This window comes from Dendrobates tinctorius, unplaced genomic scaffold, assembly GCF_039654945.1.
Source record: "Dendrobates tinctorius isolate UK_male_01 unplaced genomic scaffold, ASM3965494v1 ptg000020l, whole genome shotgun sequence".
Classification (NCBI taxonomy): domain Eukaryota; kingdom Metazoa; phylum Chordata; class Amphibia; order Anura; family Dendrobatidae; genus Dendrobates; species Dendrobates tinctorius.
This window is the reverse complement of record NW_027361688.1, coordinates 30841951-30868081: the sequence shown is the minus strand read 5'-3', so window position 1 is coordinate 30868081 and position 26131 is coordinate 30841951. Positions and strand designations below refer to the sequence as shown.

Sequence of the window (26131 nt, the reverse complement as noted above, 5' to 3'; positions counted from 1 at the left end):
AAATTTAGCATGCCGATCCTTCTCCGCCCCACACTCGTATCATCACATGTCAGGGGAAGGTACAGAGACCCCACAGACACTTTGAAATCAGTGGGTTTGCCATGTGTTTGTGCATATTATCCCATGGTTTCATTATGATTAGTCACCCTTTGCTAAGCCACCTTGCAATTTTAAGGCCACCATCCACATTGGATAGAATCTGCCCATTTTGGAATGATGCACTGACCATTTAATGTATATAAAGACCTCTCAACTCCACCATACACAAGAACATTCAGCATCTTACAGCAGCTTATCTGCCGGCAAAACAAAAGGATCCGGTAAATACATTCAAACCACAAGATCCTTTCTCCCCAAAAACTCCTGTCCGATCTTGTGATTTGAGATTATCCTCTTGTTCTTCAGGCAGATAAGTCGCTGGGAGATGCCAAGTGTTCATGCCTGCGGGAAGAAATGGCTGTCAGTTGAACGAATGATTGGCCAGCAGTTATCTATTTATATGGGCACGTATATTCAGGTGTAGCTAAGGAAGCATGGTTCTTGTGACATAGCTAGGCTGACCGCCATGAAGGGAAGATGGGTACCAACAAGCCACTTTACCTTTGCCAAAATATTTAGATACATATCAGCAAACTGAATCTTTGCCTTAGGGGAAAGCCTACCTATGTTCATCATATTTCACTGAAAGATGAAGTGAAAGTAGAAGTAAGGAACATTTAGCATTTCTAAGAGTGCAACCCACTGGGAATTCGTCATACATTTTAAGTGGCCAATACACATTAGATTAATGTTGGCCGAACCTACTGATTTTGGCTAAACCGGCCAAACATCTAATCTGTATTCAGGCCTCCTGAATTTTGTCTACGGCAGAGGTCGGGGAGAAAAGGGCCCAACTTTCAGATTTCAAAATGTCCGATCCTTTTGTTCTTATTGAAGAAAGGACGCCAATTAGAGGTGTCTAGCAGTGGCTTACTTCTTTGTCACATTGATCCTATATGTATATGGGGGTGTTGGGTGGAATAGCTGTTGGCCGAATGAGAATGAGTTACATGTTGCCTCCATACACTTAAGATAATTGTTGGCTTCAACGATGGTTTGGCCAATTGTTCCGTAGCAGCTACATTGCCGTCTCTCCCATACAAAGAAAGGAGCACTCGTTCTGCCGGCGGCTTAACTGTTAGAGAATTAAAGGATCAGCAGTCCAATAATGGACATGCCAGAACCTTATCATTCTCGAAATAATCTATCAGGGACCCCCGTGCACATTAAATTGTTGGCCAAAGCCGTAAATATTAGCAACGTTAATCTAGTGATTGGGGCCTTAAAGCTTATGATCAGCCTTATGGTGGTCACTTATATGACCTTAGTACGATCTGAGCATCTATGATTCCCAGCTAAATTGTAGGAACCTGCCTAAAACATCGTGATTGGTTACTGTCTTTTTTTACTGTTGTTGCTAAAATGGTATCGTTCTTTACAATCTTGGCCAATATTGTTGTTTGTTTAGGGAAGATTAGTGGCTCAAGGTCTACAGAAGTGTAAGAAGTGTATGAAAAAAAATGGGCACCATTATTTTTTGCTAATTTCATCCATCTATGTGTGTTCAAGACAGAACAAAAAAAAGATAAAAAAAAAGTTTTTAATGCTAAAAAATTTTATATATTTTATTGTATATTTCAAATGTAAAAAGTAGCCATAAGGCAAAAGATATACCAGATGACATAACCAGATCATAAGTGACAATAATAAGGAACACTTAATAGTAGATACAACAATAGTAATCTCTATAGCGTGTACGTTTCACGTGTTCACACTTGCTTCCTCAGGGAATGCAGTAAAGCCAACGACACCACAGTCCCATATAGATCTTCTCCAGATCTTTCAGGTTTCAGGGCTGTTGTTTGGCAACATTGAGTTTCATCTCCCTCCAAAGATTATTTATTGGGTCAGGTCTGGAGACTGGCTAGGCCACTCTAGGACCTTGCTTCTTAAGGAGCCACTCCTTAGTTGCTCTGTATAGTGATCCTGCCATGTGACCCAAGATCAATCAGTGTGGTCTGTTCATAGCGTCGCATGTGCATCCAGCCGTGCACGCCAGTTACCAGACCGAAAGCCATCAAGTCACACCGTGCATCTCTGGAAATAGGGAGACGTCATCACCAGAAGGTTTACGGACATGCGCAGTCAACACCAAGCTGCCGGGTGCTGGAAATGGGCAGGTAGAGGCAGGGACCAATTAAGGCAACAGATTAGGACATAAAAGTAATAAAATGCATTTTTGTGCCTAATGCAAAATATATAAAGTTCATACCAATAATAACAAGCTACATGTACATGACGTAAATATCTAGAAATCTGATGAGATACGGTTGACCCACTGGCAAAATGATTATTTATGTTGATCGTGTTGAGAAACGATTGAGATTCAGAACATGCACAGAGCAGGTAGTTTTCGGCTCTTCATTACGACTAAAACAGCCGGCATTGTGTAATACCAGTTCCGTGCAGATTTCACAGGTTTCTGAATAGCTTGTATGTCCCTGCGTTGTAACTTGCATGAAATTTGTTTTATGTGTCCCATATGCTTGGGAAACGAGGTTCCTCTGAGTTCTCCACTCTACTGTCAGATATTTCTGATCATAGAAGTACATTACTGCATCACTCTTTGTAAAATTCCATGATCTATGATTCAAAGAAACCTCTGGAATTTTTGTATGTTATGGACGATGACATAAAATTCCCTTAGGTACCACAACGCAGAGTCTCGAATTGACATGGGTCAAAAATGGATGTGTCTTCTCCCCAAAAAATGTGTTATCACTTTCCATTTAACGTATAAGCCCTTTCAATGAGATATAAATCCAGGGAAACCGATAGCGAAAAGGACGAGGCCATTGAGATGCCATTAGACCAATACCAATTTTGCCGGGAGGAAATAAGCAATTTAATGAAATATTTTAATTGCCTGTACGATAGAGACTGACAAGCTCCGAGGTCTTAATTGATGCAGTCATGTCATACTAAAGTAAAGTGCCCTGTTCTGTTTCATGACTTGACTGGCGTGATTAGGCTTTCTGCAGGCCGGGGCATGTAGCAGCCATTCACCGTCTTGCTTCATCTTTGACTCTATGACCTCTGCAGAGAAGACTGATGCATAACACGTACGACTGGAAAAGAAGAATGCCGAGACCACTTGAGTCCACAAGCTATTCATGGCAAACATAAAGCTCGATGATAGACACCTGCTATGTTAGCAATGGTGGCTGACCATCGAACCCCCAGAAGGTTTAAATCTGAGGCTAGAGATCAAGTTGCCAAAAAATGTTAAAGTTCAGCTCAGGATTTGGGATTTCTCCTGTTACAATATCTCTTAAGAATACAGGTGCAGAGATTGTGTCATTGGGACAACCTTTCTCCAAATGTCTTATGAGTGTATATGGGAGTCATAGAAGGGTTCCTTTGCTTGGAAATGACTGTTCTTTGCCAAAATGTACAGTTTCCGCAAAAAATATTACCCACTTTGGAGTACTTGGTGCTATTCACTGTAAAGCCATGTTCTCCATGACATATGTTGCGTATATTTGTCCTGAAGAACTCAAGGAAACAGTAGTTGTGTCTGGTTAACAGTCACCCTCTCTCAGTAACATACCAACGCAAGATGTCTAGAGAGGTTTTTATGGTCTTCAACATGGATAGGCTATCCTTCAAATAAGGCCCAACTTCCAACTCGATCAACTGGTTAGAAGTGGCATGGCTCCGCACATTGCATAGTGGCTGTGAACGGTACTGCAAGCTTTCTCCCATTCCTGACATTCATGACGCATGGTGCCTTTAATGAGCTGATTGGTGAAAGTGGCGAGAGTTAAACTCCTACCGATTTAATATTGATGTCCTATCTAATTCCAGAAATACTCTTTGAATTCCATAACTAGGAGCTTGTTTATTCCGACAGTTAGCGTCTATTAAACGACCCATGATCGGCTAGAAGGAAACTGATCGGCAATCGTATAATAGCCTTTTGTGCAGAAAACGATAGGTAATAGATTGTCCTGTGCACATAGACTGTCATTGTTCTCGGCAACATATGTCCTGTTTATACAGGACGGTGTGCTGACGAGAACAATTCTTTGTAAGCAAGCTTAAAAAATCATGTCACCCGATTGAATGAGCGCTTTTCTCATTTGTCCGTTGGATGGAATGCTTGGTCATGATAATTGGCCAATGTAAATGCACCCTAAGTTACTGTGAAACCAGGAAGTGAGAACTGGCTTGCTTCAGTTTATAACTTTGGGGATGGAGCCCTCTCTAAAGACAGCTTTAGATTGGGTTGTCTTCTACTGGACCACAAAGTCCATGTCATTGTTGGGTCTAAATACATGGTCAGAATGTCTCCCGACTCCCCCAAACACATGAGTGTTTGACTGGCAAAAACATTAACCCTTCTCCCTCGGTGGTAGACCATCCTCTTTCTTTTTTTTTAAATGGGATTGGTTCTAGTGGACCTTTACAAACCATTTAGTGACCCTATTAAACTGACTGAACTTGGACTACCACAGATTATACTGATGGGCCAACCCAATCCCAAAGAGGCTATTAGTAGAGTTGAGCGAAACGGTTCGGTCATATTCAAAAGTCGTCGACTTTCGCTGAAGTCGGGTTTCATGAAACGAAACCCGACCATAGCGTGAGGTCGGCCACGAGGTCGGCGACCAGAGCGCCAAAGTCGCGTTTCAAAAGATGCTTCGAGTGCCCTTTTTCAGCCAATGATGGAGGACGCACACTGTGGGCAATGCGATGACATAGGCACATACCTTGCCTGGCTCACACCTTGAATCTGGTGGTGCAATGCTTCCTCGATAATTATCCAGAGTTAATACTCCTGCTCCATAAGGTGCGAAGATTGTGCTCGCACATCCGCTGGTCGCCCGTGCACTCCAGTCGTATGCAGAAGCTGCAGCGATTGCTCCACCTTCCCAAGCCCCGCCTAATTATCGACATTGCAACGAGGTGGAACTCCACCCTGCACATGGTTCAGAGGCTGTGCGAACAGAGGCAAGCTGTAATTCATTTGTGGGAGGATACACGGGCAGGCAGTTTGCAGGCAGACATGGAGTTGTCTGGTGTACAGTGGTCGAAGCTGAAAGACCTCTGTAAAGTCCTTCAGTGTTTTGAGGAATGCACACGGCTGTTAAGCGCAGACGACGCCATCATAAGCATGAGCATCCCACTTATGCGTCTGCTCATGCAAACTTTGACGCACATTAAGGAGCAGGCGTCTGCAGCCGAGGAGGAAGAGGAGGAGGGAAGCCTTGATGACAGTCAGTCATTGTCTGCTCAGGGAAGTCTCGTGGACGAGGTGGAGGAAGAAGAGGAAGAGGAGGAGGAGGAGGATGATGGGGATGATTATTTTGGGGAGGAGGATGCTTCTCAGGGGGCAAGAAAAAATGTTGGCGTGACAAGGTCAGGTACAGGGTTTGTGCGTGACTGGAGGGATGTGGATTTGCCAGAAAGTGCTCCTCCACCCAGCACTCGCAGTGCATCATTGACACCTGGAACATTGGCCCACATGTCTGATTATGCCTTGCAGATCCTAAAAACGGACCCCCGCATTGCCAAAATGATGAACGATGATGACTACTGGTTGGCCAGCATCCTGGATCCACGCTATAAAGGCAAATTCCAAAACATCATGCCACAGGAGAACCTAGAGCTAATATTGGCTAAGAAGCAAGCAACTCTGGTAAACCGTTTGTTTGAGGCATTCCCAACACACAGCGGCGGTGATGTTTTTCCAACGAACCGTAGGGGGCAACATGGAAGAGGTGTTCCTGGTGCACACAGCCGAAGTGGCGTTGGACACAGGGGTTTCATGACCATGTTGTGGACTGATCTTTCAAGTACCGCTCACACGACTGGTAATACTGCATCGATCGAAAGTGACAGGAGACAGCAGTTGTCAACTATGGTAACAAACTACTTCTCCCATATCGATGTTCTTCCTCACCGGTCATTCCACTTTGGGCCAGTAAACTTGACACCTGGCCAGAATTGGCACAATATGCCTTACAGGAGCTCGCTTGCCCTGCTGCTAGTGTGTTATCTGAACGAGTCTTCAGTGCTGCTGGATCAATCCTGACAGAAAAAAGGACCCGTTTGTCGACCCAAAATGTTGATGATCTAACCTTCATTAAAATGAACCATGCATGGGTTTCAAAGGATTTTGCCCCACCTTCCCCTGCTGACACGTAGGCTGCCAGAAAAATGGCTTGCTTTTGTCCTCCTCTTCCGCGGACTTCTCCAATTACTCCATTTGCAGCTGCTGAATGTCCAACATCAACATATGCCAATTTTTCCACTTCCCTAACTGGGCTGCCTCCCCCCACAGGGCCGGGGTCACCACCTGGCGCACGCACCCATGCGAGTGCCGTTGCCCTGGACAGGTGGGTGGGCACACTCTTTGGCAACGGCACTGGCACAAGGTCCCTCATAGTAGAATCAAGTGTCTGTGACAGTGTAGGTGCACACCCTCCGTCAGACACACCGGCGTACAATGAGGGGCCCTGTGTCAGTGCCGTCGCCAACGAGTGGGCCCCCCCTGCTTGCTCAGGATCACAGCACTTGCAAAGTTGAAATACTTACCTCTCCCTGCTCCACCGCCGTGAAGTCTTCCGCGCTTCCTGACAGTGACATTCTGGTCAGAGAGCGCGATGACATCACGTCTGTACGCCCTCTGCCTAAACAGTCCAAGTGCAGTGAGATGGAAGATGGGGACGACGAGGAGTCCAGACTAGTACAGGGATTCCCTAGCGAGGAGACTTATTTAATTGGTTTCAATGTTGGGACAACTATTTTTGGGGAGCACTATACTCTGGAGAATGATATATGGGGCCCACCTTACACTGGAACATTCCAAAGGTGGACATCAGACACTGGAGCAGCATTTACAGGGCCCATTATACACTGGAGCATTAGAAATGGGGCCCATTATATATGGAGCATTATTTGGGCCCAAAACACAGTGGAGCTTCATCCATGGGGACCAACATATACTGTAGCATTATGTGGAGCTCATGATATACTGTTTCAAACATTATATGGGACCAATGATTCTGTATGGAGAAATATATGGGCCTCATTGCTCTGTATAGCGCACTATGCGGTGGCCATAATACTGTATGGAGGAATATACTGTCCGTTTTTGAAGCTATTGGAGAATTTAAAATGGATATCAGTCATGAGATGTAAGAAGTGAAGTATTTTTTATTGTACTATACCTCTATTTCTCTGCCATATCAGAGGATCATGAATTGTGGCATGTGTTAAAGGAGCCCAGTGACACTCTTTGGCCCTGGGCCCACGAAAATCTGGAGCCAGCACTACCCCCCCCACAACTTTTGCCAAATAACCCCCAGTTTTCAATGCCTAACTATTATTATAAAGTAAGTTAAGGTTGACAAGCTTCAGTAATAAGAATTGATGTTTTTGGCATTAAAATGGGCACTGTAGGTGTGTTTCCTGTCCTCCACTCCCTGCCGACCTTGGTTCCCCATTGACTTGCATTGGGTTTCGTGTTTCAGTCGGCCTTCGACTTTTCACGATAATCGGCCGATTTCGTTCAACCCGACTTTTGAGAAAGTCGGGTTTCATGAGACCCGACTTGACCCGAAAAAAGGCAAAGTGGCTCATCTCTAGCTATTAGTATAGATCAGTTTTTCCCAAACTCCAGTCCTCAAGACCCATCAACAGGTCATGTTTTCAGGAATTCCTTAGTATTGTGCAGGTGGAAGTATCATCAAGGCATCAGCAATCCTCTCACCTGGGAATTAATATGGAAATCCTGGAAGGCCGTGAGGACTGAAATTTGGGAAAGACTGGTATAGATGATGCATTTCGATTGCATCTCCTGGATATATAAACCACAGGGAAAAGCAATCATTCTAGTTTTCAAAATTAGATTCACAATGGTTTATTAGAGGAAGAGATAACGACGTGGTTGTTACAGAACCCAACAGATTAATCTCTGGGTGTCTCAAATTCCAGGAGGAGCTAAGTGAGCGTCTAATAGAAATGTAAGGCCGATAAGGAGGTCAGAGAGATAGCATCATGTACTAAGTGAAAGGTGTGTACAAACAAGTACATCAATCTACTCATCACTGGGCGCCTAGCCTTGTTTATAAAGTGGCCACTTTTCGAAAATTCAGACAGTCCTGAGATAATCCCTGCTTTTTTTCTGTTAGTCTCGTTAAAGGAAATATGTTCTTCGGCCTGGGAGGAATATTGCTTGCATAAAATATTGTGGTACATAAGATCATTTTTTAAAATAGTTTTGTAGGACCTGGGGGATTTTGGTAATCAAAGCTTCCTGCCAATTTATAGAATTCTAACCACACCTCCATTTGTAAGCCACACCCCCAATTCTCTGCCCACCTTACATCTGGATTTTGAGCTTTGGAGTCACGGCAATAAATAAGGGTTGATGGAGGTCTGTTTCCAGAGAGAGGCTTCTGCCAAATCATCCCAGAGTCTGGGATGGTCGTCCCTTTTCCGGAAAGCCTGGAAGTTCTAAAAAGTTGGAAAGTAGTCCTGGGGATTGCATCTCATAAAGCTTATTGACAATTAGTAATAGCATAACCATGCCCCCTTTCTGATGAGCCACACCCACCTGACTCCAGGACTTTGAGGTTTGGAGTCATGCCAATAAAAAAAATAGTTGGGGGGAGCTCAGCTTTCAGGGAGGATTCTGCCAATTTTTCAAGGCGTCCCTTCTTGTGGAAGCCTTCCAGAAATTTTATGAGTTGGCAAATATGAACTAAAGTGGGAGTTCCAAAATCAGTAAAACTTGGAAACACAAAATATCTGCCAAATCCCAAACCATGATTTGCAGGACCGGATTATAGAGATGGCACAAAAAACATTTGTATTACTCTTTTTTTATCAGTCTCATTTGGCAGGCATCTATTTCTCGCCTCCTGACCCTCCATATTCATGAATGCTAAGCTCGAGGAGAAGGAAATTAGTGATTGCCTGTTGGGAAGAGGGAAATAAATCATTGCATATTGGGGAGAGGGGAATAAGCTATGGCCTCCTGAGGGAAGCGGACGCTCTCGCTCATCATACAGGTCTTGTTTGGGCACTAAAGTCAAGATCAGCCTGTTTGGGTATATTGGTTTCCTTAACAAGTCCATCCCAAAGAATATTCTCAATGTGTCTGGACACGAGAAGACTGATGTCATGTAGCTCCATAAGGTCAGGACAGAACAAGTGATTCGTGTATTTCATGTACATATCTTGGATAGTAATTATACAGAATTTCCTGTAACGACAGTTGAAGAAAATGAAGGAAATGTTGAGTGATTAGTCACCTGGTTATATATTAAGGTTCGGAGTCACATCTGGGATTAGGGCTATAAACCTATTATACATACTTCATAATATTAAGCAAACACTACAGACTGAATTGGACGTGTATTTTTCCCTCATGATTGCCAGGTGTGTTCCTTCAATGAAACGCCCTCTCCAAAGTGATCTGACCGTGAATTGCTGACACATCTATCTTGCTGACATGCTGTGGAAGTCGTAATTCACACCGAGCATTTATCTTTCCAGCTTTATGACCGTTTATAAAGACAAAAAATATTTTACAAATATCTAATATCTAACACATATCTATCTATTATCTCTCTATCTCTCTATCTATCTATTATCTATCTCTCTATCTATCTATGTATCTATCTATCATCTATCTATTATCTATCTATGTATCTATCTATCATCTATCTATTATCTATCTATGTATCTATCATCTATCTATTATCTATCTATCTGTCTATTATCTTTCTATTATCTATCTCTCTATCTATGTATCTATCGATCTATCATCTATCTGTTATCTATCTATCTATTTATCTGTCTATTATCTATCTATAATCTATCTATCTATTATCTGTCTATTATCTATCTATCATCTACTGTATCTCTCTATCTATCTATGTATCTATCTAACATCTGTTTTTTGCACTAGTTTTCTAGGTGGATGGTTTGGAATTAATATTCTGTGTGATCCTCTCTTTGTGGTCTTTTGAAAAGGTCTAACTCTCGGATAGATTGATAGTTTTGGCATTTTCTAATAATATAAGGGTATTGGTGGGATACTAGAGATGCTCCGGACTCTCCGGTCGTCACAATGACATCACAGTCTCGCTTACAGCGATACTTTCCCATCGTACTAAACAAGCTGCAGAATGAAATATTAGGCCCGAGGTGCTGAAGAATCTGCAATTCTGCAACACGTGGCGTTTTGTGGGAACATAGATTCGATCAAAGCTGACATAAATCATGCTATTATTTATTTCTTCAGGGCTTAGGTGTTTAAGGGAAATTTCTTGCTTAAAGGGTATGTCACCAAGTTTAACCTCAGTAATATCTGTCTTCAATGAAAACAGATATTACTGATTTTACCCCAAAATTGCGAGAGAATGACCAGTCCAGGAGGAGAAAAAAGCACATTTCTGTGATAAGATATATTATAAAGTTGCTTATTTTCACATGTACTATTGATTTATGGAATACAAATTAAAAGGACGGTTACTCTTTAGCATTCAGGGAGTGCTTTATGGCAGGATAAATGATGTATGCACTACAGAAGGTGAGGCATTCTCGAACATGAGGACAGCTTGACCTTGTCTCCTTGCTCCTTTACCCAGCACTATGAAGGTGTCACTCATCCCAAACCACAAGCTTCCCAAAGCTCTCCCGGTAAGACCTGTGAGCACACGCCTTTCGCTTTCAGAGACATGCTGGTAGCGAATTCTCTGGTTACACGGCTTTTTTTTATTGCAGTTATTCTGCCTAGGGTCATGGAGGAATAGGAGGCACAGCCAAATCTTTATTATAAGACATGAGAAGCGGGTTGGGGAGGAGAACTTACGGAAAAACTGCTAACTTTGATGTTCTGGACAGAATGAGCAGGTTCAGTGATGGCACGTGTTGGAATGAGTTACTTCTAGATGTTCGTTGATCATGATTCATGACCCCCTCTAACTATATGGTGTGCTGTAAGGGATAGAGGAGGGTGTCGAACCTGTGTCCTGGGGGCCGCATGCAGCCAAAGATGAGGCTCAGTGTGGCCCCCAGCCATCTCTGCCACCTTTGGGACTCTTGTCTGTGATGGTTGGGCATGGGAGTGCCGAAGACCAGCAGAACACAACGCTTGGCTATCTCTGGTGGTCACATTAAGAAAGCAATGGAGCGGCAGTGATCATGATTCACCATGTCCCCATTCACACAGTGCTCTTCAGAACCTTGGTTCTCAGGATTGCTGAGGGTACCAGCAATCGAACCCCCAAAGATTGGGAAGTTTTTCCCCTTCAATGAGCTACAGTCTTAAAAAGGTTGTTGAGGATTACAAATATAATGGCTAATTTCTTCCAGAAACAGCTCCAATCCTGTCCACAGGATGTGTCTGCTAATGCAAGCGAAGGGAACTGAGTTACAATACCACACTTAAACCTGTTGACAGGAGTGGCGCCCTTTCTGGAAGAAAAGTAGACATGTATTGGCTCCACCAAAGGAGAATCTCTAAATTTTGTTGAGCAGCTAAATATTTTGGAGGGTCCCAAGATGGCGACTCCTGACTCTCTACAATCAATATGCTCTTATAAATCATATGGACGGGGGGTCATGTCATTAGATAACCCCTTAAGGAGTTTCTTGACCATGGCAGGCTCTATAATGTCCGAATGTTGAGTCTGCCCTTGGATCCTGGATCTCTAACGTGTCCATGGATGAGCACGTTCCTTTCCATCATTATTGACTTCACTATGGTCAATGTCTAGGAACTAAGCAACTATCAGAAAGTTATAGCATCTCACTCAGCCTTATTTATTAAAAAACATAATTCCCCTTTAAGAATCACTTTTATAAAGGTGTTTTAGAGGGGCACTAAAGCTGAGAACATCCGGACAAAATATCTCCATGTTTCTTTTAGGTACAGGGATTTATGAGTAAGGTCAACGTGCGTTCAGTCAACTTTTCCGGAGGTTCAACTTTCTATAGATGTTTAGGTTGTCTCTTACACTTCTTTCATGGGAAGGGGATAGAAATGTTTGGAATGGACTAGGACCTATCCAATCACTCTTCATGTGCTCTTGATATGACACATAGATATTCAACATCTGTCAAAGGGCTGAAGGCAATCCTTATCCTTCAAAGGTATGACAAGATGGAATCTGGAAGGGTACTCTATTCCAGCTATAGGCCAGATGGGGGTCTGCAGATAATTTATTGTATTCCTAACAATTCTTAATTGATCTGTTTTCTGTGAATGTTCCTAATGGTTACCTATTCCCCATCTTACATTTAAAAGGGGTGTTCGGGATTAGTAAAAAGAGCAAAAACAGAGCCAATCTTGTCCATTGTCTGTGAAGATGACCTGCAATACAATATATGTAGAATATGTAACACCAGGGTCTTTTCACCTGGTCTGGGGTTCTCCCCTCCTTGCATTCGGTAAGCTTTGCCCCTATTTTTGTGATTATTATAGCTACCCCAAATCGTCTTATTATTATCTTTATGGTGTTACATATTCTGGGGTGCTTATCCTTGTCCATAATATTATTGCACTAGCACTTTGTATATGTATGGAATATGTGCATGTGAGGGGCCCATAACCCTGGTTCTTCTGTTCTATCCTGCTGCTATGTCACGTTACTATCTTTACTACTGAGTTATTGATGAAATTATTCTTATACTATACTAATAAAATTGCATGTTTTACTTATATCCACCGGAGTGCTCTATTTCCTCCTTTTATACACAAAGTCGTCAGGTGTGGTTTTCTTAGAAACCAATCTGTCTCTGACTATGACTCCTCAAGACCTAATGGTATCAGTCTGAGGGTAAAGCTGGCTAAATAAGAGGTAAGGTGCAAGACAAACGCGTTTGCTCAACGGCTACTTTTCCATTCTATTATTCATGACATTTGCCACTGGACAACACACATGAAGTCCCCATATATATGTATATGGATGTTCTGATATACAGTATATATATGTTGCACCTCAGTTGCGTTACATGCCCAGTAGCTAATATGTTGTGTCCTTCCTTTACTGAATATTTTTGGCAGGTGATCATTAACACGCACAGACCTGATTTCAACACAAATTCCGAAAGTTGGAATCTCTTAAAGGGGATCGTTCACTTATTTTTCTTATTTAACCTGAATACCTCCACCAATTGGTGCTACTCCGCTGATTCGGGAACAGTTTTTCTTTTTTTTCTGTGCCAATCGGATCTAAAGTTATTCCCCCCGGTACTAAAGATACAAATATACCCTTCCGTCAACTGGGTGTACGGCACAGAACTTCTCAGTTGGAGTTTATGTTTTCTCTTCCGATGCTGACCTATCAAATCATGGCCACGCCCACTGAGAAATTCTGTGGTACACGCCCAGTTGATTGAAGGGAAAACTTGCATCATTACTTTCGGGGTCATAACTTTGAAACAGAAGAAAAAGGAAAACTGTTCTAGAATCAGTGTTACAGTACCAATTGGAGGAGGATATCAGTTTTTTAAAAAATTCAGTGGACAATCAACCTTGTTTCCATAGAAACTCGAAATCCAAAGATACATTTTTTTATTACAAGGATAGATGACGGGTGTAAGACTGACCAGTGCCAGTGTAGACACGTCAAGCAGGATGCCGACTGGATGATTGACAGATTTTCTTGTATGAGTGCTCATACAGTTAATATTATTATTATTAGTTACTGAGTAGGACCGCCTACTGGACTCCTCAGATTTGAAAGTGCAGGGATTTCAATGAAAAAAATAGAGGAAACATTGAATCTTCTCCCACAAAACCTCTATAACAGACTGCCTTTATATCGTCCAATGTGACAGGTTCCCTTTAATTTTTCCAAAAATGACAATGGAAAATTATATCAAAGACAGTTGACACATAAGTTTCCAGGCTTTCACAGGCAATAATACACTGAATATATCACAACATAACTAGTTTGATTTGCCATTCCAGGACCTGACAACAGTAGGTGACAACCTGTATAAGGTGGACTAAGAAATGGATGAATAGAGCTGTAGAGAAAAAAGATAGAAGAGAACAACTCAAGAGCCTGTGTTCATTGGCCATTCTTTGGATTCTGGTGGAAATACCCTTCACCTTAAGGACAAGTGATGGCAACAAAAACAGTACAGAAATGTGACGCAAGAGAAGAAAAAAATAATAGGAATAGCGGAATAAGAATCGGCAGTAAAGAATCAGATAAATGTATACTGTCATATATGCATTGAGAAGGCTTAAAAAAGAGCTGTGACTTGCCATAAATATGTAATTTTTTTTAACCTGATCCAGATGTCACTTTTCACCTGAATCCGGCGCTGTTTTTCATTTGTTCCAACTCCTCTCCGTTCCTGAGATATAGCCTCTTCTTCCCTGTACATAAATCTAATCTTTTTCGGCAACTGGGTGGGATCTTCAAGAGACCGCCCATGAAGAAAAATGACTACACCCACTTGACTAATAAGACAAGATTTCTATAAAGGGAAGAGGAGGCGATATCTCTGGAACAGAAAGGGTCAGAAACAAACGAAAGACAACGCCGGATTCAGGAGAACAACGACATTTACACCAGGGGGAAAAATTACATGTTTATGGCAAGTGATTGATTTTTTTTAAGACTACGTCAACAGGTTCTGGTCACAATCTGTTTGGCCTAGCTTGGAGGAAAGGTCTTGCTCCCTCTCCCCTATCAATAGTTTATTAGGTAGTTTTGTTTTCTCAGCAGGATATGGTATCTATCAGTAGTAGTTTTATGCCATTTTCCTCAAGAGCAATAACAGTGTGTGCGTAGATATTGATTGTATTATCCGCTGTTGCATTGCAATCTTTCTTCATGATCAAGCAAAGGTCATTAAACAAACTCTGCCGGACCTGGATTTGTTAAATAAGCTCAACCCAGATTCACCTTATCTCCTCCTAGAGGATTTGGTGTTCCCTTCTTGCTTTGATCTCCCACCCTTTGATAATGTTTTCCTAATTTGGGTAGTGTAATTATGACCAGGAGGGGTAGATATGGCTCCAAGCACATGAGCAGTCATCACCTTTATGGCATGCAGAATTAGCTTTGTTTTGAGGGTGGGCATAAAAAGTTCTAATAGGAGATTGGAAACAAGAAGAACTGCCTCATATACCTCAGATAACGATCCCCTATACACATACGCAAGGGAAAAAGCCATTGCTTACACCCCTGTGATAGGCCTGCACATATATTTGCCTTGTGATACAACTTGATATGGGGGATTATAGGGTATTTATATTCATGGATTCACTGTGAATTTTGTCAATCCAGTGAAGAATATGGCAGCTTGAAGAGGTGTCATTTGCAGTGGCGTACAGGCTACCGCCAATGGCAGCAGACAACGCAGCCGTTATGGGGCCCGTGAGTCAGGGGAGCCAGTTGCCAGCATCCTGGATGCCGATAAAGTTGAAAACCATGATAACAGAGGGAGCCATCAGCTTACACTCCCTCTCCCATCATTTCCCCTCTGTGTCTGAGCTCTGACATCTGAGCGCAGAGGGTGCTATTATGTCACTACAGCGCACCCTCTGTGCTCAGCAGTGCAGAGGGTCAGAAGACTGGAGCAGCTGGGGAAAGGGGAGAGGAATATTTGCTTATTAAATTTTTATGTATGGAACACTATATGGGGTCCATTAAAATATATCAAGCACTATATGGGGCCCATTATACTATACAGAGTAATATGTGGGGACCATTATACTATATGGAGTACTATGTGGGGCCCATTATACTGTATGGAGCACTGTATGAGGCCCATTATACTGTATGGAGCACTATGTGGGTCCATTATACTGTTTGGAGCACTATATGGGGCCCATTATACTGTGTGGAGCACTATGTGGGGTCCATTATACTGTATGGAGCACTATGTGGGGCCCATTGTACTGTATGGAGCACTATGTGGGGCCACTATACTGTATGGAGCACTATGTGGGGCCATTATACTGTATAGAGCACTATATGGAGCTCATTTTAATATATCAAGCACTATATGGGGCCTATTATACTATGCATTGCTCCTACTAGCCAGTTTCCTACTCCACACTGATGAGGGGCAATACCCCAAAACAGCTGTCTGTGGATGGATACCATGTTTTGGCATAGGTGGTTTCCTTCATTGGAGACTGCCCTTCCCGTGGTTGTTCCTTCCCGGTGAAAGACCTGGCTAGTCATTGCTTGCGTTGAGAAACATGTGATGGTGTCTCCGCGGCTGTTGATTTACATGCTTTTGCATATTTCCCATAAGGGATGGGGGCATTGCTCTAGAATCACTGCGTTAAGAAACATGTGATGGTGTCTCCGCAGTGTTGGATGTTGATCTCCATGAGGTCACTCATCCTCATTTTCGCAGTCTTTTACTAGGCATTGCTCCTACTAGCCAGTTTCCTACTCCACACTGATGAGGGGCAATACCCCGAAACAGCTGTCTGTGGATGGATACCATGTTTTGGCATAGGTGGTTTCCTTCATTGGAGACTGCCCTTCCCGTGGTTGTTCCTTCCCGGTGAAAGACCTGGCTAGTCATTGCTTGCGTTGAGAAACATGTGATGGTGTCTCCGCGGCTGTTGATTTACATGTTTTTGCATATTTCCCATAAGGGATGGGGGCATTGCTCTAGAATCACTGCGTTGAGAAACATGTGATGGTGTCTCCGCAGTGTTGGATATTGATCTCCATGAGGTCACTCATCCTCATTTTGGCGTTATACTATATGAAGTAATATGTTGGGCCCATTATACTATATGGAGTACTATGTGGGGCCATTATCCTGTATGGAGCACTATATGGGGCACATTATACTGTACGGAGCACTATGTGGGACCCATTATACTGTATGGAGCACTATGTGGGACCCATTATACTGTATGGAGCACTATGTGGGACCCATTATACTGTATGGAGCACTATGTGGGGCCATTATACTGTATGGAGCACTATATGGAGCCCATTATACTGTATGGACCGCTATATGGGGCCCATTATACTGTATGGAACACTATGTGGGACCCATTATACTGTATGGAGCACTATATGGGGCCCATTATACTGTATGAAGCACTATGTGGGACCCATTATACTGCATGGAGCTCTATGTGGGGCCACTATACTGCATGGAGCTCTATGTGGGGCCACTATACTGTATGTAGCACTATATGGAGCCCATTATACTGTGTGGAGCACTATGTGGGGCCATTATACTGTATGGATCACTATATGGGGCCCATTATACTGTATGGAGCACTTTGTGGGCCCATTATACTGTATGTAGCACTATATGGAGCCCATTATACTGTGTGGAGCACTATGTGGGGCCATTATACTGTACTTTATGGAGCACTATATGGGGCCCATTATACATTTTATCCCAGTTTGCGCAGAGCCCCAGTGGACATGCTTCACCACAGTTCCTCTCATTCCCAATGGGGCTCCAGACTTTTGTACTTGACAATTTTCAGTAGCCACATAAATAATGAATGGAGTGACCGTGGGGCTTCTAATTGCCGCTCCTTTTTGTAATGGGGATAGAATTGCCCTATCGGGATAAAAAAATTCTGTTTTGTCAGAGCGGGACCTAGGACTAGGACCAATCAGTAAGTCATCACCAATCATGTGGGGTTTTTTTCTATGTCTCGGACATAGGGGCATCTCTAGAATTTGTGGATCCCACCATCCACATCTCAGCCTCTTGCATCGGTGTTATCTCGATAGTATTTATGCTTTTACGTCTGTACGTAGTCGTTGACCTACAGTAAAGACTGTGGCGTCAGATATTCCCCATTGATGTGGTATATCTGACGACTGCTCTAATTACAAGTAAATCCAAGCATTTTGTCATATTAGATGACAGGACCAGCGAAAAGATACAGATCACAGACTATAAAAACAAATTATACTGTCATTTTAAAGGTGCAGTGATCATGACTCATGGGTCACCTCACATGTAGGAGAATAATTTCGAGAAGAATCAACCTCATGTCAGCTTTGAAATTTTTGAAAGTCATAATATAATCAGACTCGGTTTTCCTTAAGATCAAGCGCTTTACACTTTATGATCACAGCGGGATTGTGCTAATGATCTGTTTACATAGGGAAGGTATTTAGGGCCTATTAGGACCTGATATAAAAATGATGAAGGTTATATTACTGTACAGGTGCAGGAAGATCACTCCGATGCCTGGAAATGTACAATGCTTTCTTTGGGTGGATACCTGCCAATCTGATGATAACACTAAAGTTAGGGTTTGGATGCCAACTCCAATCTTCTGAGCCCAATCTGACTGTATGGAATTGTCAGGACACACTAATGCTGAATTAGATGGGTCCTTAATTGGGGAATGCTCCTAGGAATTCTCATTCCCATCAAGCCATGAAAACACTCATTCGTTGGGTGAGATGATCTCTAACTCGGCTTAAAATACATCACCCAATAAACGGCTTAGTGGGGTTGATCCTACAGACAGATTCCCTTTTAAATAGTTTTTCATGGTTATGCATTGGTTGCATATAATCTAACAAGTATGCCCCTATACTAATAACCAATGCAAAAAATAACCAACAAAAAGTCACTTAGGTTATGTTCACATGTCCAGTAGTGATCCGTTAGAACAAATCCAGCAGTAATCCGTTGGCAAAAAAAAGTTGTGCGGACCCAACTTTTTTAGTCTGTTTTTAAATAACTGATCTCTGCTGGATCAGTTTGTTTTTTTTTAAACTGAAGTCTATGGAAAACAGATCAGTTTTTTTGCTCACTGGATCCAGTAAGCAAAAATGGATCAAAGAAAAATGGATGGCTAGCAGATCAGTTTTCCATAGACTTCAATGTCAAAAGCACGGATCCAGCAGGGATCAGTTATTGAAAAACGGACAAAAAAGTTGGTTCTGCACAACTTTTTTGCCAACGAATTACTGAAGGATCCTTTCTAATGGATCACTACTGGACATGTCAACGTAGCCTAGGTCCTCCTCCATCAGGTATAGAGAAATGTCTTATCTTAAATTAGTTTCTTAAGGTGTCAATTCACCTTAGAAAGAAGTCGGGCATCAGTATTCTCTCCTGACTCCCCCATACATAGGTAGGCTCAGTCTACCAAGCTTACATGTATTTTCAATGGAGAGAGGGGAGTTAGTCACTGTCAGACACCTACGGAGTTGGTTTATCTCCCTGAGAACAAAAGACGTTAAGAAGAAATAGCATGTTAGAGAGTCGGGAGGCCTCCATACAAATTGGTTGAGGAGTTTGTTCTACCAAACTCAGCTGCCAATCTAATGGACAAAGGGGATGTCCACTATTGGGACAACCCCTTCTGGTTCAAAATGTTTGGCCTCCCATAAAATAATAAAAGTGTGACTTTTTAATGGGGGTAATTACTGTGAGCCTTTTTGTTACCTGCAGAGACAGTGTTTTTATGAAGAGCACAGCAGGGGGTTATGTCTTGTCAGTTTACTGCAGTGTTACAAGGACACGCACCATTTCGGCATAGGGGCAGGGTTTTCTTGTTAGGACCCATTCACCTGACCCAACATATGACAAAGATAAACATTTTTAAGATGTCGTTAATCACTGACAGCTCGGAGTTGTTGTAGCAAACTCATCTGTGTAGATGTCACAAGAACTACAGAAATTAGACTTGCAACATATTTTGGCAACCCTCTGAAACTTTTCAACTCTTGACCCCACAGACTGAACTTAAAGGGGTCTTCCAAGGATTGGAAGTGTTGCCCTATCCATAAGGAAAAAATATATTGGCTTACTCCAGCAGTCCTGTAGACAATGAATGGAGTAAAGGTGTGCATGCTAGACGCCCTCTCCATTCAGATGAGGCTTTGCACTGCTCCACTCTCATGATTGATGGGCATCAAACTCTTAGTTATGACTTTCAGTCTTAGGAAAAATATTAATTTTCCTTAAATATAAAATAATTTTTGGGCAGTCATGTTCCAGAAGACTCACTATTGATACACTTCATTGGGTTAGGCTCATTAGATAGCTGCCAGCCAAGAGCTCCTTCAGTGACAGCTAACTCAACCAACCCAGACTTGGAAAAGAGAAAGCTTGGAAGAAGCTTATCTCCAAAAGTAAAAAAGATCAAGAAGTTGAAATCCAAGGACACAATCTGGATCTCCCATTCTCCCATGTCATTTGCCATCGGGGTTTGGTTGGGATGCCCTCATTCATAATACACAGTCCCACCAAAATCCATGAGTATGCCAAAATAAACCTTATGTGTATGGGCACCTTTCTTAAGCTCTGGAAAGACCCCCATACACATTAGTCAAAAGTCTTCAGAACCGACCTATATCGACAGGTTCGGCTGAGCATCAAATTGCATGGAGACCTCCTGACTCTTCCCCGACTAATGATGTTGGGCAAGAAAAGGTTTGCAACGTTGAGTCCTTTTTTTCTCCCTGTTAGTGGGTCAAACACAGAACCCACGTGGCGGTGCATGAGGGACTCGGAATAGATAGTTGTTGACAGAACAATCATTCAGCCGACAACAACCAAATGTGTACAAGGCCTTAAATTAGTTAGCCATTGTTTTATAATTTAGAACATTTCTGAATTGGGATTCATTGGGTCCACCCTTCATCTATTCAAAACATGTGCAGACTTTTATTCATCTGGGGCAAATGCTCATTTTGATGTCTTAGCCCAGTAACTAAATATCCTGGTTGACCGCCCTCTTTAGCTATGCCCCAATTAGTTGTTATCATTGAACACACAGGACATAATATTAATATTAATAAGATTTAATAGGTTATTTGTAAATGATCCCATAAGAAATAGACCTTTGTATGGTCATCTGGACCCTATTATTGTGTCAGGGCTTGGGTGTTCAATTGATGCCAGATCCTCCATAGATTCAACATTGGTAGTCAAGCTCCCAAATCTGTCTGTAATTATCCCTTATCCCCAATCCTGCCCTGAAATAATGATTTATAGGTGGGGGTTGTGTGAACCCTACCCCTTTTCAGCTCTACCCTGTCAAGACTGTTGGTACATTCCCTGCAAATTCAGGACAGTTGTTCTGTATGTAGCTATTGTCCCCCGTTGGTGGTTGTCAATACCCGGCAGACCCCATCGATGCTGACTTGTTGGCCGATCTCATTGAAATCAAGGAAATCTGCCAATAGAAATCAAACGTCTAGACCTCCACTACCACTTCTCTTTTGTGAAAAGTTCTACATATCCACCAGTGTGAAATATTTCCTTACATCTACTCAGAGATATCGAGATTACCTGGGAACACCGAATCATAAAGGGAAATGCAATGTGACACCTCTTATTAGCTGGGCTAATGGAAGAATACACAAGTGAGTACAACACCATGAGCCTCAAGCATCCGGGGAGGAATAACAAAAGGCGTTCATGCTGCCTGTATTTCCATGCTCTTTTGTAGTATTTATTGATGAGAAAGCAATAGCTTGCACCAGCAGCGTGTTCTCGGACTTGTCCCCATGAGATAAGTGCCATGTTCACCAATGAACTGGGAGACAAAACAATTCATAATGAGGAGATTATCTGTAGGGTCGTATTGACACAAGTCAGGGGTAGGAGTTCAGTCCTATCCCAGCACACACATGTGGCGGCCTAGCATTGAGTCCTATACACAACCTTCCCCCAACAAGCTCCACGGCTCAAGGGTTTTTTTCATTCCTTCTTCCCTTACCATTGACCACTTTCACACCCCCAACTACTTATTATCAACATCCTTTTGTGACGGCGGGGGAAGGTTAGCATGTGCAGTAAAATAATGGTATTTTAATGAAATCGCTTAGTAACAGCTAATTGAGGTGAGAGGTTGTCTGGTGCACCTTATACAGTGCTGTTACCCATGCCAATGACCACATCCATGCAGAAGAGCCAATTTTTGTGCTAGAGTTTTCTTTGCCTTTCACAACGGTTAAATCTGGTGACCTAGTTCTGGATCTAAATACCCTGGACAAGGCAACATGACTGTTGACATCCAATCTCCTGGACACATGTTCTACCAGCCCTTGGAACCAAGGGCGTAACTATAGTAGGTGTATACCTTACAATCGCAACCGGTCCCTGAAACCTAAGGGGATCGAAATATCTCTTTGGCCCATATGAAAAAACTATTACCATTAACAACCTGGGATAATTGGAGATTTTGCATTGGGGCCCATGAGTTTCAAGTAGCCCCGCTGCCTGGAACTATATAAAATATTATGGTTCACAGTTACTAATGAGGATGGGCTGGAAATCTGGTGTCGGTGGCACAAATCAATTTCGACAAATGTATTACAAAGAATTTTTGTACCTCAATAGAAAATTTTTCAAAGTGTCTAAAATAAGGGGCAAAGGATTTAGAGAAAGGAACAAGAACCAAAATGTATTATTGGTGTGCGATAGTTTACAGGAACAAAATTTTGGCTGAAAGTAAGCCAACTAAGGCATATTCACATAGCTTACATATCCGGCCGGCTTCCATGACCCAAATATGGACCACGATCTCGAAAGTGGCCTCAGATCTGTTACCCTGAACTTAACAGTATGTTAAGAAGCTGTTGAATTCGGGTCAATAGACCTGCGGTCGGTCAAGATTGTAGATGAGCGAATTTGTTCGGATTTTGTCCCTGAATCTGATTTTGACATATTCGAGCCATATTCGTGCCGAATGTATGTCTTCTGATCAGTGCCGAACATATTTGGTAATTTCTACTCCCACTGACTCTAATGACGTTCGGCTATTGCAAAAACAATATTCGATTCCGATCGTATTTGGAACAGAATCCGAACAAATTCGCTCATCTCTAGTCAAGATATCGCGGTCTGTTGTTGGGAAAATAAAGTCGGATGTGCGAAACTGGTCTAAGAGACAGCGTGCGCCACTGGGATACAATTAGTAAATGTGGGTCACTGTGATACCATCTGTGAAATCAGGTGTGCCAAATTTCGAAATCAGCACAGCTACCTCTGGATTCTCATAGACGGAATGGAAATTTCAGGGATCACAATTTAGTATTTTATACCTTTTTACTAATATGAAATACAATAGATATGTGAATATTTTTGCCATTATAACCAACCATTTTTTAAATTTCGTACATCGCTCGTGATGGACGATGGCAGACTACTTTCTGGCAAAAATGCGCCACCTACTGAAGATCAGGCCCTGGTATAACATTGGTGCAACTTGTGCAGCACACAGGGGTCCATGAGATAACGGGGGACATTTGAAGCAGCAAAGCAGGTGGAGTTGTGTATTTTTATGAGCTACATAGGGCCCCGATACTGATCTTGCACAGGGGCCTCGTCTCTCTGTGTCCACCTGTGCTGAAGATACCAGTGTGTGGCAGGAACGTCCAAAAGCAGATAACCATTCCCCAATGTACAAATCTACTCTGTTGTTGAGCCACCTCTGTGATTCGCTACTTCAGTCTGGATTGATTAATCGATATTTGATTGACGCATTTTGACTGAAACCTATCTTAAAGAGTAACCATTGTTTTAATTTTTATTTCATAAATCAATAGTGCACAGAAAAAAAGAATAAGCTTGTAATGTATCTTATTAGGGAAATCTGCTTCTTTCACCTCCTGGACTGATCATTCACTTTCAATTAATGGGTAAAATCAGGGAAGACAGATTTCCCCATTACGGAGACAGAAGATGAAAGCTGGTGCTTTATGGAGGAGGGAGGAGCTAGAAGAATACACACACATTCTGCTGTAAGTTCTCCTGAAACATTGATTACATTTCTCCATAGAACTTCATGAGCACCAACTGTCATCTCCTATCTCAGTCATTGAAAAGTCTGTATTCACTGACGATGCATTTTACATGTGCACTGAGAATTTTGAGAATGAAAGATCATCCAGGAGGAGAAAGAATAAGATTTGTTTAATAAGATATATTATAAAGTTTCTTATTTTCACGTGTACTATTGATTTATGTAGAAAAAAAATGATGGTTACTCTTCATGGCCAGCTTTGCATCTAGTAGAAATCTTTACAGGTCGTTACACAGACATAGCGTAATATGTATAGAAGATACAGATACATAACAAAGTACACATAGAGAACATTAGACTTAAAGTACAACACATAGAAAGACATCTTCCTTATGCATTAAATAGAAAGCACAGATACCGTGTCCAAAAAAATCCACTCACATCAGTCCCTGCCAGCAGTGAAGCTCACAATACACTTTTCCTATCACTCACTACATATAAATTATATATATAGCACTATAGTCAAAAAGACCTTTATTACCACCGACATGCAAGCATGGCAAGCTATAGACATAGAGCACTCGCTGATTGACACGTCCATTAAAATAGGTCATTGTAAACATCGCCTGCATTCAAAACTGACCCCTCTGTGCATTAACTTTTGCAGACTGACAAAGCGAGAGGACAAAACCTCACATATCAATCAGGAGAAGTATTACTGTGCAAAAATATAGCATGAGAATAGGTAGAACATCACGTGTCATCTTACATATAATGGAAAGTTGCTGATGTCCTATGATATGTTTTATCCCTGCAAATTGGGTCATTATGACCTCGAGAGAAGAGGGTTATACTGTGCATTTCTTCATCTTGTATCTTTACAGCAAATTTATAGTTTGTTTATGAGACACAAGGGCTTTGGTCGCTGATGGAGTCCCAAAGGGTTCATATCATAGACCCGTAGACCCTCCATGTGCCCAAGAGAACAGGTCATCTACAGGATAAGGTACCTAATAGACCATGCCAAAACTTCTGTGTACCTCCAGATAACATAGGAGGTGAAGTACTTGCCCATTGCAGTTGATGAGCATCACCAAATTATGGATGAGTTCATCGCTATAATACGTCCATGTTCATATGCCCTTATGGTGAAGGACAAGAGGCTGGGTTTCAAGATGGCTCATACATATGCTATGTAAACTGAGAAACATATAACGCTCAACAAACTCCCATCTTAGTGTCATAACCAACACAGATTATCTAAAGTCCTAAAGTGTCTACTTCTTCCCTGTTGACCCTAAGATAACAATTTAACAACCTTTGCTCTAAACCAGAAGACTCATACCCTACAACAGTCCTAATAATCCTAAACATTTTGATAACACTCGGCTACTGGACATTTCAACATGTTCTTAGTCCATGTTTTTAAGTGTGGTCAACTAGGGTTAGAAATGAGGAACTATTCTTGAAAGCCTAAGGAACATTTTTATTAGAATTTTCTGTTATCCCGAATTTTGAGATTTAAAGGTTATAAAATAATGAAAAAAAATCTAATTGAGTTACACCTCATCCATGTGTGCTCTACCAATGACGTATAACTAAGACCAACCATATCCATTCATCTGGCAAACGATCATTCTGCCATTATACACATTTTAGTTAAAATTGCTTTGATTATAAGACGAGCAATCTTATCAGCCAAAGAAATCAAACACGACCAACTTCATTCTAGATGAAGGTGTCCCAACGAAAGGCAAAAATGATCATTACTAAATCCCACCCGACAAGAAATGGTTGAAATCGTCCATTTTCATCAACTTACTCAAATGTGTATAGACACCTTATGATTCTAGCCAACAACATTTTTTCCACATACCACAGCCACATCTCATAATTAATTATTATCCAAATTACCCATGGCATTCTTAGACATTCCTACCTTGTTCATCAGCTTCCAGACTTGTACCTCAGCACTAGACACAGTTATCCTACACAGATCCAAAATGCCTCTAGCCGGTTTAGTGAGTTTCTATCTTCCAAATTAATATTTTTTAAGCTTCATAGAAAAACCAACTTTGTTCAAGTGGAAAATTGGAAGTGAGGATTAGTCATGTTTCGCAGCCAGATGATCTTCAATGTGCATCTGTCAAAAGTTACTCCATGCTATCCATGCTAGCCACACCAAACTAAGACCTCAAGCTTCTTCAAAAATCAAACGAGCTACCCCAAACTGGAAGACGTCAAGCTTCTAGCTCAAACTTCTTGCAAAATCCAAGGAGCCACACCAAACTAGTAGAAGACCTCAAGCTTCTAGCTCAAACTTCTTCCAAAATCCAAGGA

At 42.0% G+C, this 26131-nt stretch overlaps 1 protein-coding gene across 1 annotated transcript in view; it reads right to left on the bottom strand.

Annotated features, from left to right (window-relative positions):
* FAT2 (FAT atypical cadherin 2) overlaps positions 1-26131 on the bottom strand; it is a 94775-nt gene that overhangs the window by 67907 nt on the left and 737 nt on the right. The window lies entirely within an intron of this gene.